The sequence below is a fragment of the Sus scrofa genome, unplaced genomic scaffold (genome assembly GCF_000003025.6).
Source record: "Sus scrofa isolate TJ Tabasco breed Duroc unplaced genomic scaffold, Sscrofa11.1 Contig1878, whole genome shotgun sequence".
NCBI classification, from domain to species: Eukaryota; Metazoa; Chordata; class Mammalia; order Artiodactyla; family Suidae; genus Sus; species Sus scrofa.
In genome coordinates this window covers 1,695,213-1,710,507 of record NW_018084968.1, presented here as the reverse complement: position 1 = coordinate 1,710,507, position 15,295 = coordinate 1,695,213, and the positions used below count along the sequence as shown (strand labels likewise).

The 15,295-nt window shown below is 46.1% G+C and overlaps 1 long non-coding RNA gene across 2 annotated transcripts in view; it reads left to right on the top strand.

Annotated features, from left to right (window-relative positions):
* The first annotated feature begins 4,436 nt into the window (after nucleotides 1-4,436).
* LOC102164846 overlaps nucleotides 4,437-15,295 on the top strand; it is a 17,881-nt gene continuing 7,022 nt past the window's right edge. Inside the window, exons 1-2 of one of the 2 annotated variants that reach the window (XR_303380.2) lie at nucleotides 4,437-4,690; nucleotides 12,184-12,300. This is a non-coding gene — a long non-coding RNA (uncharacterized LOC102164846). Of the gene's footprint in view, nucleotides 4,691-8,356; nucleotides 8,735-12,183; nucleotides 12,301-15,295 lie in introns of those variants that run through there. The other variant, XR_002341050.1, reaches the window with a different exon arrangement.

Sequence of the window (15,295 nt, the reverse complement as noted above, 5' to 3'; positions counted from 1 at the left end):
GCTGGGGTCCAATCAGAGCAGCAGCTCCAGGCCACAGCCGCAGCCACAGCCACACCAGGTCCAAGCTGAATCTTTGATCTCTGCCGCAGCCTGTGGCAACGCCAGATCCTCAACCCACCAAGCGAAGCCACAGATGGAAGCCCCATCCTCCCAGAGAGCCAACATCAGGTCCTTAAAGCACTGAGCCACACGGGAACTCCCCACCCCCTGTCTGAATGCTCTCAGCACCTCTAAAATCTTCATCTGATTGGTATCGTGATCTTTATAAATCTGGACGTTTAAACAAATCTCCAACTCCTGGTGTACAACAAGCGTCGCATGGTGGTTTGTGAGTCGATCCAGTTTATGTTCAGAAGAAACATTTGGCGGGATTTCATCTGGAGGCTGAGAGATCCATGTTCGACTCCTACCCTGCCTTTTTCTTACACTGACTCAGCGCCCAAGGTTGGTTCATCCGCCTCATGGAGCCTTGGGTTCTCACATCTGCAGTGGAGGAACCAGAACTCATCTCATTGGGTTATTTTTTTCCCTTTCTTTCCCCACCCCCGAGCTTTATTGAGGTATAATTGACATATAACATTGCATAAACTTAAGGTGTCCAACGAGATGAGTTGACACCTGTGTATATTGCAGAATGATTGCTACAATAAGGTTACTTCACACTTCCTTCACTTCATATCATTACCATTCCCCCCCCCCACCCCTTGGGATGAGACCATTTAAAGACTTACTCTCTTAGGAGTCCCCGTTGTGGCTCAGTGGTTAATGAATCCGACTAGGAACCATGAGGTTGCAGGTTTGATCCCTGGCCTCGCTCAGTGGGTTAAGGATCCGGCATTGCTGTAAGCTGTGGTGTAGGTTGCAGACACAGCTCAGATCCCCCGTTGCTGCGGCTCTGGCATAGGCCAGAGGCTATAGCTCCGATTCAACCCCTAGCCTGGGAACCTCCACATGCCACGGGAGTGGCCCTAGAAAAGGCAAAAAGACAAAAAAAAAAAAAAAAGATTTACTCTCTTAGTGACTTTCAGTATATAGTATACCATATAGTATTGAGAGCCAGAGTCACCAGGCAGGGCAGTATTTCTCACATGACTGGTGGTGTGTACCCCTTGACCAATAGCTCCCTAGTTCGTTCGCCCCCAGCTCCTAGCAACCTCCATCCAGCTCTCTGCTTCTCTGATGCGGGCTTTTTTAGCTCTCACCTCTAAGTGAGAACATTTGGTATCTGTCTTTCTCTGTCTGACATACTTCATTTAGCAGTCACCGAGTTATTTTAAGACACACGAGATAATGAAGAGAAAGCAATTTACATAGTGCCTAGCACATACTAAGTGATAAAAGTCTGGATAATAATAATTATTCCCATTTTCATGCTAATCCATCAAGGTGGAGGAAATTCATGTTAGAGGTCAGGCTATTAGCCCAAGACCACTCAGAAAAGCGTTGGTGTCAAGCGTGCGGACCTCATTCCCGCACTGCCCAAAGGCAAAAGGGAAGGCCTCGGTGAACGTTATTCAGTCACTCAACAAACATTTATGAAATGGCTACTATGCACAGGCACTGTGGTGTGAGCCAGAGGCACACAGTCCTCCAGGACTTAGGCCTTTCCTCCAGGGCCTGATGGCTATGAATCAAGAACAAAAAGAAAATCTTGGATTTCCCCTTGGGGCTCAGCAGGTTAAGAACTGGACTAGTATCACGAGGACGTGGGTTCAATTCCTGACCTTGCTCAGTGGGTCGGGGATCCAGTGTCACCATGAGCTGTGGTGTAGGTCGCAGACATGGCTCGGATCTGGCAGTGCTGTGGCTGTGGTGTAGGCTGGTGGCAATAGCTCCGATTGGACCCCTAGCCTGGGAACCTCCATATGCTACAGGTGCGGCCCTAAAAAAAAAAAAAAAAAAAAAAAAGACCCAGGGAGAAGCAGAGCACAGCCCTGGGCCCCCTGCGCTTCCTGGCTGAGGTCCTGTGGACATCTTGCCTTTCCAGAGGGTCTCTTTTTCATGGCAGGAGGCTGCAACCTCTGGTGCCTGAATGGGGCTACCTGCCTGACCGAGCAAAGCCAGGAATGAAGCCAGGCAGCACTAGGGGTGGGCAGCCCATCCCTGGAGCATCTCTAGTTGAATGCTGTTGCTGTGATACCCAAAGCCTCCGGAGAAGGCTTATCCATCTTCCTTTCTCATTCTACAGATGGGGACACTGAGACCCAAGGGTGGGCGGCACTGTCTAGATGCATCCAGCAGGTGAAGAAAGCTTGGGCTTGAATCAGAATCTTCCCATTGCCAGCCCAGGACCCTCTCTCCTCTGCCCAGGGCTGCATCTATCCAGAGTGCTTTGGAAACACCTGGAGAATCAGTGTGGGGTGGTGACACAGAGAACAAAATTGCTCGGTGGTTGCTCCCCCTGGCCCCTAACTTGAACTTGTGACCCTCGAGCTTCTAGTGAGCATGAAGGTGGTGGAAGCATCTCACTAAAGTCCCCTGGAGGGCAGTGTGCACGGAGATCTGGGTCACGTGATTTAGGAAGGGATTTCCTTGCCTGGGATGGAACAAACTTTAATTCTGGGTTTAAATTCATTGGAAGTGTGTTTCTTTCTTTTCTTTTCTGTTTGTTTGCTCGCCACCCTCGCCAGGGCGACCTACATCACAGCTGCAGCAGGGCTGGATCCTTAAAGCCCACTCCGCCCCAACCCACTGGGGTGGGGATTGAACCAGTGCCTCCACAGAGACAAACTGGCTCATTAACCCACTGCACCACAGCGGGAACTCCTCACTGGAAGTGTTCTTAATGGCATCTCCCATTGCTCTGGAAGGGAATGTGAGCCCGGCTAAGGAAGATAGTTTGCATCCGGGGGAGTTTGCGAGCTGTGCTGGTGGTCACGGAGGGGCTGTGTGCATGGAGCCTCATCTTCTCTTCCGAGGTGAAATTCTGGTTTATCAATGCTCCAAGCCCCCTTTGGAAGGCTGGAGAGGTGGGTGCTTTCCTAGCTCTTCAAAAAGGTGGATGGGTGGAGGGAGTCTGATTGGGAAAAATTGGTTCTGGAGGTTAGTGCTGTGGGCAGGACGCAAGCCTAGTGGGACTGCAATTTCTTTCCGTACAAATGATGCAGGTAAAGAGGAGGCAGGACAGAACGGCTGAGATACAGGGCCTCTGATTAGCCAGAAGAGTCACAGAAGCCTTCTGTGGTCTCTGCAGTGGAAGCCCCTGGTGGAAAAGGAAGGCATTCTATTGGGAGGGCGGGGGCAGGTTCTTAGCTTTTTTGAACCATGGAATCTTCTGTCTGGCTGGAAAAACCGACCCTTTCTCTGATACTTTCTTTGACACCTTAATACTTGTTAAAAAAATTTTTTTTTTAATTTCTTGGCTGTACCCACAGCATATGGAAGCTCCTGGGCCAGGGATCGAACCCATGCCTTAGCAACGACCTGAGCTGCTGCAGAGTCAACACCAGATCCTTAACCCTATGTGCCACAGGGGACACCTGAATAATACATTTATTTCATTTCACTTCATTTTATTTTATTTTATTGTCTTTTTGCCTTTTCTAGGGCCGCTCCTGCAGCATATGGAGGTTCCCAGGCTAGGGGTCTAATTGGAGCTGTAGCCGCCGGCCTACACCAGAGCCACAGCAATGCGGGATCCGAACTGCGTCTGCGACCTGCACCACAGCTCACGGCAACGTCAGAGCCTTAATCCACTAAGCGAGTCCAGGGATTGAACCCGCAACCTCATGGTTCCTAGTCGGACTTGTTAACCACTGAGCCACGATGGGAACTCCCAATAATACGTTTTAAATTGATGAAATACAATATGGATTTTAGAAGAAATTAATCATACTGCAATCAAAGAGTAAAATATTTGTGATACTGTAACGTTCCCGTGTTTCTTTATTAGTAATTAGATATTTGGAGGTATCTGCAGGTCCCAGGTACTGCAGTGCTGTGTAATTAGTTGTCTGCAGTCTTAATGGAAGGAAATGCTACATCTTAGAGGTTGATGAAAATACAGATGCACACACGCCTACAAGATGTGGATGTATAATAAGAAATCAGTCTGAGCCAAAGTCTCAAGAAAGGTGAGTGGTTTGAATAAATTGATTGCAGTAAGGTTAAATGGAAAGGTATTAAATAATACCCTTGTTTGCTTTGCCAGATCTTTTTTTCTTGATCTTTAAAAAACATTTTAAACATGGTAAAATGTGTTAAATATATATTTTGCAATAACGATAGCCTTTTTTTTTCAGTATAGGAGGGAATGTCTAGTTATTTTTTCTTTTGTTAAGCCACAGTTAAGGTCTAAGTATCCCATTTGGTTCTCATGACCTGGACTTATTATTATTCAGGTCACACCCCCCTCCCCAGCCCCCAATAAGGAAAGGCGCTCTCGAGGGCTAGATGCTACTCCCCCCAGTCCCTGCTCCCGCGAGAGTCCACGCGAAGTGGGTCCGGGAGAACCCTTTGGAGCCGGAAGCTCTGCTCCTTACCGTGAGGACCACAGCGTTTACTTGAGCCTCGTTTTCCACAACCTGTACGGAGGGGATTGTAAACCCCACGGGGATGTGATGCGGAGGAACAGAATAGAGGTTAAACGAATCTGAGTTCCCTCAAGGTTCTGTATTTGGGCACAGCCCGCTGTCTGCGATGGTCTCCGTACCCGCTCCTGCAAGACTCCCCCTCCCGCAACCTGACTAAGGTATAATTGACAGCAATTACATGTGTTTAAGGGGTTCAACGTGATGGTTGTTGTACATGTACCTTGTGAAGTGATTACCCCCCCTCACATGAATGAACGCATCTATCACCCGACACAGTCACTTTTATTTTCTGTGTGGTGAGAACACTTAGGATCTATGCTCCTAGCAAATTTCAAGGTGACGGTCGAGTATTATTAACTACAGTGGCCAAGTGGCACGTTCTATCCCCAGAACGTACTCATCTAATAACGGAAAGTTTGTGGCTTTTGGTCAGCCTCTCCCCAGTTTCCCCAGCACCCAGCCCCTGCTAATCGTGGTTCTACTCGTTAGTTCTATGAGTTCAACTTTTTTTTTTTGGCGGTGCCCAGGGCATATGGAAGTTCCCACACCAGGGATTGAACCTGCGCCACAGGAGCGACCCAACCTGCTGCAGTGACAATGCCGGATCCCCAAGCTGCTGCTCCACAAGAGAACTCCGAGTTCAACTTTCAATTTTTTATACATGAGATCATGCAGTATTTGTCTTTCTCTATCTGGTTAATTTCATCTAGCATCATGTCCTCCAGGTTCATTCATGCGGCTCCAAATGGCAAGTGTTCCTTCTTTTTTATGGTTGAATAATATTCCATCATACATGCGCACGCACACATGCACACGCACACATCCATATCTTTACCCATTCACACAGAGAGACATTTAGGTTGTTTTCATATCTTGGCTACTGTGAATAATGAGGCAATGAACGTGGCGTGCAGATATCTCTTTGAGATACTGATTTCATTTGGATAAATACCCGGTAGAGGGACTGCTGGATAACACAGTAGTTCCATTTTTCATTTTTTTGAGGCACCCCATAATGTTTTCCATAATAGCTGTACCAATTTACATTCCCACCAGCAATGCACAAGGGTTCCTTTTTCTCCACACCCTTGATAATACTTCTCTGTTGTCATTTTGATAATAGCCATCCTAACAGGTGTGAGGTGGTATCTTTTTGTGGTTTTGATTTGCATTTCCCTGATGATTAGTGATGTTAAGCATCTTTTCGTGTACTTGTCTTTGGAAAAGTGTCCTTTGAGGTCCTTTGCCCATTTTAAAAATGGATTATTTGTTTTGTTTTTTTTTTTGCTATTGGGTTTTAAGAGCTCCTTGTATATTTTGGATATTAATCATTTATTGGACATATGGTTTGCAAATATTTTCTCCCATTCTTCAGGTTGCCTTTTAATTTTGTTGACGGCTTCCTTTGCTGTGCAGAAGCCTTTTAATCGGATGTAGTTCCATTTGTTTATTTTTTGGTTTTGTTGCCTGTGCTTTTGGTGTCATATCCAAAAAAATCACTGCCAAGACCAATGTCAAGGAGTTTTTCCCTGTGTTTTCTGCATGGAGTTTTATGGTTCCAGGTCTTATATTTGTCTTTAATCCATTTTTTCTTTTTTTGAGTTTTTAAAAGTAAAATATAGTTGATTTACAATGTTGTGCCAATTTATGCTGTACAGCGAAGTGACCCAGTCATACATATATATACATTCCTTTTCTTATATTATCTTCCATCATGGTCTATCCCAAGAGACTCCCCGTACTGTACAGCAGGACCTCACTGCTTATCCATTCTAAATGGAATAGTTTGCATCTACTATCCCCAAACTCCCAGCCCATCCCACTCTGTCTTTAATCCATTTTGAGTTGATTTATGTGAGGGCTGTAAGAGAAGAGTTCAGTCTTGTTCTTTTGCATTGGATATCCAGTTTTCCAAACACCATTTGTTGAAGAGACTATCCTTTTCCCATTGTGTATTCTTGGCATCTTTGTCACAGATTAGCTGACTATATATGTGTGTGTTTATTTCTGGGCTCTCTATTCTATTCCATTGATCTAGGTGTCTGTTTTTATGCCAGTACTCTGCTGTCTTGGTTAGTATAGCTTTGAACTATAGTTTGCAATCAGACCATGCCTCCAGCTTTGTTCTCCTTTCTTAGGATTTCTTTGGCTATTGGTGTCTTTCATGAATTGGTGATTGCTTTTTCTATTTCTGTGAAATATGCTTTGGAATTTTGATAGGGATGATTTCAATACGCTTGGTTCCTCAGGCTCTGGAGGTGGGTTGTATTTATTGGTGTCACATGATTAAATTGAATAATTCCTTACTGAGAATCTATAAGGACTTGTTGATGCTCTAAATCGAGAGCTCTCAAAGTAGGGGTGGGGGAGCCCAAAGACCACAGAGAATATTTTATTTATGTCTCCTGGAAACTTTTTTAAAAAAGTGAAATATAGCTGATTGACAGTGTTCCTTTCGTTTCTGGTGTACAGAAAAAGAAAAGGGATTCAGTTATACATATATTCCTTTTCATATTCTTTTCCATTATAGGATATTACAGGATACTGAATATAATTCCATGAGCTAAACAGTAGGACCTTGATGTTTATCCATTCTACGTACAACATTTTGATCTACTAGTTCCAAACTCCTAACCCAACACCTCCTCCAGCACCACTCTCATCTCCCTAGATACTTTTTTTTTGTTTGATTGAAGTAATGGTTGAGTTACAAGGTTGTGATGGTTTCTGCTATACAACAGAGTGATTCAGCTGTACATGTACATACAGCCATTCTCTTTCAGATTCTTTTCCCACATGGATTATCCCAGAATATTGGGTAGACTTCTCTGGGCCATGTAGCAGGTCCCATCTCCTGGATACTTTAAAAATCTAAGCATACAGCAGCTTTGATGTTCTTAGCATCTACTGTGGATGAGACATGCCAGGTGCCTCTCTGGGCCTGTTTTCCCATTGACAGAATAGGAATTCTACCAGTGTCTACTTCCTAGGGCTGCTAGGAGGGGGTCAGTGAACAGTCGTATAACGTGTTTAGAGCCGAACCTAGGAGTTCCTCCTGTCACTTACCTCTCAGCTCCAGCATCTGGATCCCTCCAAGGCTTTGCCTGGCCACTGTAACTTCACTAGCCTGCATCCATCATGACCACCCTTTTTAGATCTTTATCGTTCTCTGTACTTACTCTATTTGTATTTATTTGGCTCTCATCTCTTTCTCTTCCCTCCGCATCAGACTAGAAGCTCCAGTATAGCAGGGACTTTGCTCATCATTGTTTTTCTACCTTCAGTTGGTATTTTGAACACTACAGATTCTCAAATATTTACTAATGGACTGAGTATTGCACTTCTAAGGGGCTGTTCAACTTGGGCTCATATGCACATGTTGTCAGGGAGTTCCTTCCTCCCTGAGGCCATCTGTTCTGCTGTCTGTACCTTTGACAGTTAGAAAGTTCCTTCTTCAACTAGATCAGTTCTGCCCTTTTGGTATCCACAGTTTAAGTCTCTTCCCAGCACCTTTGGAGGTGAGCTTCGGTGACCCGATTTTTGGTTTGTCAAAATATTCTCTTTTTCCTTCCTTTTTTTCCTTCACATAGATGTTCAGGCAAAGCAAAACAAAACAAAAAATAGAGGTTGTCCCCCATTATCTTGCAAAGATATCCACAGATGGCTAACTGCCCACTGTCAAGTGCAAATATTTGTCCTAACCAGGGGCATGTTACAGAACAGAAAGCCACGCTGTTCAACCTAAAAACAAAAAGGAAACTTGGATTAAAAGATCCATATTCTAGAGGCTTATTGTGCTATTAACAGATTTCCTGTGGGGGTGAAAATGTCCAGTGGTCAAAGTCTGAACACACTGCGCTTCACTGAGTTAAACTTTCCTGTGGATCCTGGTTTCTTTCCCACAGATCTTGTCAGAACCTCTGAGATGCAGTGGGGCCTGTGAGCCTCTATGAGGGAGTCACAGTTTATGCGTTTGCCAAACTCATTCACCCTGGGAATATTTTCATCCAACATCCATGAACCCCTCCGGAACTGCAGATGGCCAGGCTCTCTGATTTGAGAAGTCCTTTCCTAGATGTTTCTGAAGCTTTTCGAGCTGAGATTTCGTGATTCTGGAGAGGAACCTGCTAGGGATAGAAGACCCTTCTCCTACGAAATCCACAAGGCTAGGCCTGCCTTGTCCACGTCCGAGGAAGGGCCAGGTACGTGGATGGAGCGCCGAGCTGTTGCCGCTTTCCCATCGCCGCGGGCGGCCGTCTTTCCTCCTTGTCCTTTCTCATCGTTCCCCGCCCCCACCCAGGTTCGAGGTTTATGACCCCTTTCAAATAACATCTCGGGATTCTTGGGGAGATAAGAACCACCAGGTAATTGTTTGAGAGCTGTAAATGACTTAAATTGGTTAGGATTCTAATTACCACGAAATGGCTTTATTGCCTCTTGGTGATAACAGGGCCATAAACTTCCTTCCCTGGGGAGCACAGGTCCCCACCCCCAGGGGTCACCCAGCGGTCAGGGCCCTGGCAGCTGGGGAAGAAGAGAGAGGCTTTCTTCTCCCCAACCCCCCACACTCCCACAATGCCTAGAAGCAGGCTGGGCGGGTGGTGCCCACTGCATTGGGACCTCGTGGGCCATTCCCCTCCCTCTGTCATCCCATCAACTTCCTGGGCAGCTTGGCAAGCCCCTGCCACTCTCTGTCACCTGTCTGCTCTTCTAGCCCATGTGGAATCCTGGAACTGAGTCCCATTTATTTATTTTATTGTCCAGAAGTTTGCTGTGAGGGGCATGGGGAGGGTGGGGAGGGGAGGGAGAAGCATATACATAATGTGTCATAATGCTGGATTTATTCATTCATCCATCCATCCATTCTCAAATATTTATTGAGCATTTACCATTTGCCAGTGTACTAGAAGGGAAAATATAGACTCAATGAATAAAAGAAGGCATGTATTGATACACACATATACACACACCATTTATATGGTCATAGAATCAAGAATAGTGTGTGTATGTGTGTGTGTATATATGCATATATATATATACATGCATATGATTAAAGCTTTGGGATCAGGCAAATCTGAGTTGTGATTAGATCTTTGCTGGGTGACACTAAGTCCTATCCACCTCTGATGCTTATTTATTTATTGTCTTTTTAGGGTCTCACCGCAGCATATGGAAGTTCCCAAGGTAGGGGTCGAATCGGAGCTGTCACTACCAGCCTACACCATAGCCACAGCAACGCCAGATCCCAGCTGTGTCTGCAGCCTATACCCCAGCTCATGGCAATGCCACATCCTTAACCCACTGAGTGAGGCCAGGGATCGAACCCACATTCTCGTGGATACTAGTCGGGTTCCTTACCACTGAGCCGAGATGGGAACTCCCCACCTCTGATGCTTATGATGCCTGTGCCATTGGCTTGGGGTGAGAATCAAAGCTGTGGGCCCATGGTAGGGTCCTCCATACGTGGGGCCACTATTGTCATAACGAAGGTACACAGTGCTGTGGGAGTGAAAAGGAGGAATTGTTATAAAAGGTAATTTATAACTTAACTTTGATATCTGTCTATAAAGACATGCCTGTAACAACCACCCGTAGATTCTGAGCAATTAGGGGATGCTGTTACTTCAAGGGAGAGATCAAGGGCAACCAGGACAGCATGTGAGTTGGGCCTTGAAGCATGAGTAGAATTCCTAGAGCTGGGGAGAGAGGAGAGCATTCCTGGCCAGGGAAAATGCAGGACAAAGGGCGTGAGATAGGAATGTCCCTGGTCTGTTCTTGGAGCCTCATGAGATTGAGCGAGGTTGGAAGGTGGGGCTTCTGGAGGGCTGCAGAAGAGGAAGCTCTGGAGCGGTTCGGGAGGAGGCGACTTTGGGGAACTCGCTCCAAAGTTCTTTGCACTGACTTTAAACTTCTGTCTCTCTGATGTCCACCTTGGTCCTGATGTCACCCCCTGGGGAACTTGCCCAGAGCCCGTCTTCCCTCTTCCTCCGGACAAGTTCTTCAAATATGAGCTGTCTGGGTCCCCGACATCCTTGGTTCTTTCACAAAACCCTCAGCAGACCTGGTTCCGAGAACCTGTGCCCCTGTACATTCTAGATCATTTTTTTTTTCTGTCTGCACCCCCCTCATTTTTTTTTTTTAGACTCAGATTCATCCGTTTTCTTTTAGTTCCACAGCTTCACATTAAAAAAAGCATGAATCTGAAAATCTTTTAAAACGCGTACCAGTAAACAAAATTCATTTTTATTAGAACACTGATGAACATGTATTGCAATTAAGAAAATCCTCAGACATATCCAGTGTTTTCATGTATTTTTTTCTTAGGAAGTTGTAAAATAAACAATTTCCCAAATTGCATCAAAACGTGCAACAACTTTTTGAAGCAGATCTCTTCAAACTACTGGAGTCAACATGGAAGGTACACAGTCTGGATGCTAAAAGCAAGGAAAGCTTCTGGAATGAATAGATGTTTATGACCAAAGTTCAGAGCTTGTTTTTTTCCCCCCATAAACTCATTTGATGTCCATTGATTTTTTTCCCCCTTTTTTGGCCACCCCACATATGGAGACCCAGCATATGGAGTTCCCAGGCCAGGGGGCAGATCTGAGCTGAGGTTGTGACCTACACCACAGCTGTGGCAACGCCAGATCCCTTAACCCACTGTGCTGGGCTGGGGATCGAACCTGCGTCCCTGTGCTCCAGAGACGCCACGGATCCCGTCGCACCACAGTGGGAGCTCCTGCCCTCCCCTTTTTAAATGAATGGCTTCTGGGTTAAAATTTCTTGATTATGCAAGATTTCTAGCATATATGAAACTAGAGAGCATCGCTTATGGTAGGAACTCCCACAGGCCCATCAACTTGTCTCAACAACTATGAACATTTTGCAGTCATGTTTTCTCTTTCTTTCTTCTGCTCTTTTGTTTGTGTGTGAGGTTTTTTTTTGTTTTGTTTTGTTGTGTTTTGTTTTTTTGTTTTTTGTTTTTCTGGGGTAGTTGAAAGCAAATCCCAAACATTACATCTTCTGTAAGAGTTTAGTACACGTCACTCGCAACAAGGGACATTACAAAACCTGGCCATGTTATTTTGACAATTAACACAATTAATGGAAGCTTTCAGAATCCTCTACTACTCAGTCTGTATTCAGAGTTCCTTGATTGTTTCTGAATTTTATTGTTTTTTTTTTTTTTTTTTAAATCAGGGTCCAGAAAGCACTCAGATATTTCGCTTACTTGTTCATTCTCCGAAGTTTCTGTTACTCTATAACCATTCCTGCCTCCTCTTTTCCAAACTATGGATTTGCTGGAGAAACCCAGTCATTCATTCTTTTGACTATCTTATATCCTGAATATGGCTGATTGCTTTTTCCTGGTATTTGATTTGTTTTTCTGCACACGCACACACACACACACACCCCGTGATGCACACATGCATGCCCAAGATGCTCCCAATGGGCAGAGCTCTGCTGTAGGAAGTGGAAAAGTCCTTTTGCATGAAGGGGTGAGTTCCTTCTGCTCCTCCACCGCATTTAACTCCAGATCAAGGAAGCAAACAATTAGCTGGAGTGACTCAGCCCCAAGGGGGACCACTGTGCGAGCCATGACCCCGGGGAAAGTTTGGTAAGAGCATCTGTTTGGAACCTTTCTTTGCAGATCCTGAGGCTTGCAGCAAACACCTTCATGAACCCCATCTTCACCTTTGGCTGGCGGAAGAGGCTCGGAGGTTATTTGAGCTGGTTTCCAGCTGGGACTCTGGGGACCAGAGAGGAAGTGAGTCAATGTCTCCTGGGAACTCAGGCAACGAGTCCGGCTCAGACCCTGCCTCTCTGAGGAACACAGACAATTAGAACTGGAAGAGGGCCCAGTGATAGGGAGGGAGTAGGATGGTTACACGGGTAGTTGTAGAAGTCCCAGTCGGGGACCACAGATAGAGAGGAAACCTAGGGAACTTGGGGAGACCACGCTAAGTTAATAATTGCTCAAGAAAGCCATCCGAGCAAGGCAGGTTTGCTTGATGGGTGGAGGCTCCAGATGTGCCTCAGGTCACTGGCTGGTGGATGGAGTGAGGCCTGCATTCAGCTTCAGACCCAGGGCAGGAGGTTAAGGACCACCCTTCTGCTGGTTGGAATAAGCAGCAGGGCGGTCCTAGTCTGACCTTACAGGGTCAAATACTCTCTTACCGGATACCAAGGAGGGGCTACTACTTGAAGAAAGAAGAGGCGGTCTTTTCCCACCCCCCCTCCCCTTGGATTATAAAAGTGTGGCCCATTGAATCCTTGGAGCAGAGCCTCCTCGCCTGCCCCTTTGCCCCTCTCACAAGCCTCCTATCTTAACAAGTCTGCTTCTTGCCTATCACTCTGTCTCTCACTAAATTCCTTCTGCATGGGTCAGCAAGAACCTGAACCTCAATAAGTCCAGACAGCGGGTGAGTGATTCTAATTTAAAAACTGGGTTTGAGTCCCAGTCTGGGTTTAGACTGGGTTCAAGTCTCAGCACATGGGTTCAAGTACCAATATGGGTTTAGGCTGGGTTTGAGTCCTGGCACGTGGGTTCAAGTCCCAATCTCCTTCTGGCTACGTTCAAGCCATTAGCACTGTCAGTTTCACCAGGAGCCCTCTTGATCAATGTTACTTTATACAGGATGAGGAAGCTGCGTTGTGGAGATGGGCCACTACAGCATATGGTGGGGATGGCGCCAGAGGCTCAGGCTTCCTAAATTGTCTGTTGGAAGTTTGTTTTTTTTTTTTTTTTGGTTGTTGTTGTTATTGTTGCTATTTCTTGGGCCGCTCCCGCGGCATATGGAGGTTCCCAGGCTAGGGGTCCAATCAGAGCTGTAGCCACCGGCCTACGCCAGAGCCACAGCAATGCGGGATCCGAACCGCGTCTGCAACCTACACCACAGCTCACGGCAACGCCGGATCGTTAACCCACTGAGCAAGGGCAGGGACCGAACCCGCAACCTCATGGTTCCTAGTCGGATTCGTTAACCACTGCGCCACGATGGGAACTCCGGCTACAGAGTCTTAAATGGAAGCCTCCTTGTGGGAGAGGGGTTCTGGGAGTGTTTTGTTTTTCCTAATAGAAGAGACAGATGTCACTGACATTGCTTTCTTTGCTTCTTCCCAACTTGAATGCAGATGCGATGGCTGGAGCTGAAGCAGCCACTGTGTGGCTATGAGGGAAAGGTCAAATGACTCATAGACATGCTGGCCACACCTCTGGATTTCTTATTATGTGAGAAATCCAAATTCGTATTTGTGTAAGCTACTGTTGATTTGATCTTTTATTTCTTGTAGGTGAATACACTCTTATGTGGTATAAATAGAGAACATTTGGGGTTATCTGTAGTAAATACCTATTATTTGTCAAGCCAGAATCCATTTCCCTTTCTTTTGGTAGCAGCATCCTATTTTCCCCAGGGGATCCTTTTCCCTCTATTCTTAATCCATGTGGCTGGGGTGGAACTGACTTTACCTCTGGCTGTACCATTGGTCAGTCAGAAGATTGCACCCAAGCCTTAGGGATGGACAGATTGAGAAATGGCTTCTGCCTTGGGCATGGTCAATGGGACTCAGTCCCTAGTGGCACTCAGTCCCTAATAACCCTAGAAAAGACAGAATCTCTTTCCCTTGGTGTGAAGTTGGGAAGATGTGGACTTGAGAGTCTGGCTTATGCCCAAGAAAGCAGAGTGTAGAGATGGAATCTTCTGGAGACATAACTGAATTTTAGATCCAACCCCACTTGGACTCTGATAGCAGCATGTGAAAGTGTAAAGCACCAGAGAAGTGAGAAAAAAACATCCCTTGTCTATTTTATTTATAAAATTATATACTTAGGGCAAAACATTCAAACATGGCCAGGCAGCAGGAAAACAAACGTTCCTTTCTCCATCACATGAGACCATCAGCTTGGTCTCTGGAAGGGATTCTGTCAGTTCTTTTTTTTTTTTTTTTTGGTATCTGTCTAGGAACTTCCTAGGCATACATAGGTGTGTGTGTGTGTGTGTGTGTGTGTGTGCGCGCGCGCGCACATTTAGCAAATATCGAGTGCCTGCTATGTGCCAGGCCCCATTTCGTTCTCTGTTTTGGGAAGATAGCAGCATACAAACCAGATAAGATCCTTGACTTCACGGAATTTTCATTCCACTGTTGGGAGATAGACAATAAATAAATAAATGCATAATATGTCGATGCTGATAAGTACTACAAAAATTTTAAAAATCGGGTAAAGGACAGGGAATGACAGGATGTGGGTGTTTTGGGCAGGTTGGTCTGAGGTTGGCTCTGTGGGTGCTGTGTAAGTGGAGAACTGGTAGGAGTGAAGTAGTGAGCCAGGCAAAGGGCTAGAAAAGGATGTTTCCGGCAGTGACAGGAAGTGCCAAAGCCCTGGGGTGGGAATGTGCTGGGCACCGTGGAGCAGCAGCTGGTAGGAGGCTGGCGAGGCTGGAGCAGGGAGTGCTGGGGCACGTGAGGGAGCCACGGGACCTTCCCTGTTGGCCACAGGAAAGACCTTCGCTTAATCCCATGTAAGATGGAGAAGAACGTGAGGGTTTGAGTCATGCTCTGACTCACATTCTCCCAGCATCTCTGGCTGTGGAGTGAAGATTAGAGCCCAGGTGGTGCAAGGTGAACGCGGGGAGGGGATCGAGGCTGGAGTCCGGGAGGCAGAGTTGAATGCTGAGTTTGCTGCTTGACTGAAAAAGACAGTCATCAGGAGTTCCCTTCGTGGCGCAGTGGTTAACGAATCTGACTAGGAACCGTGAGGT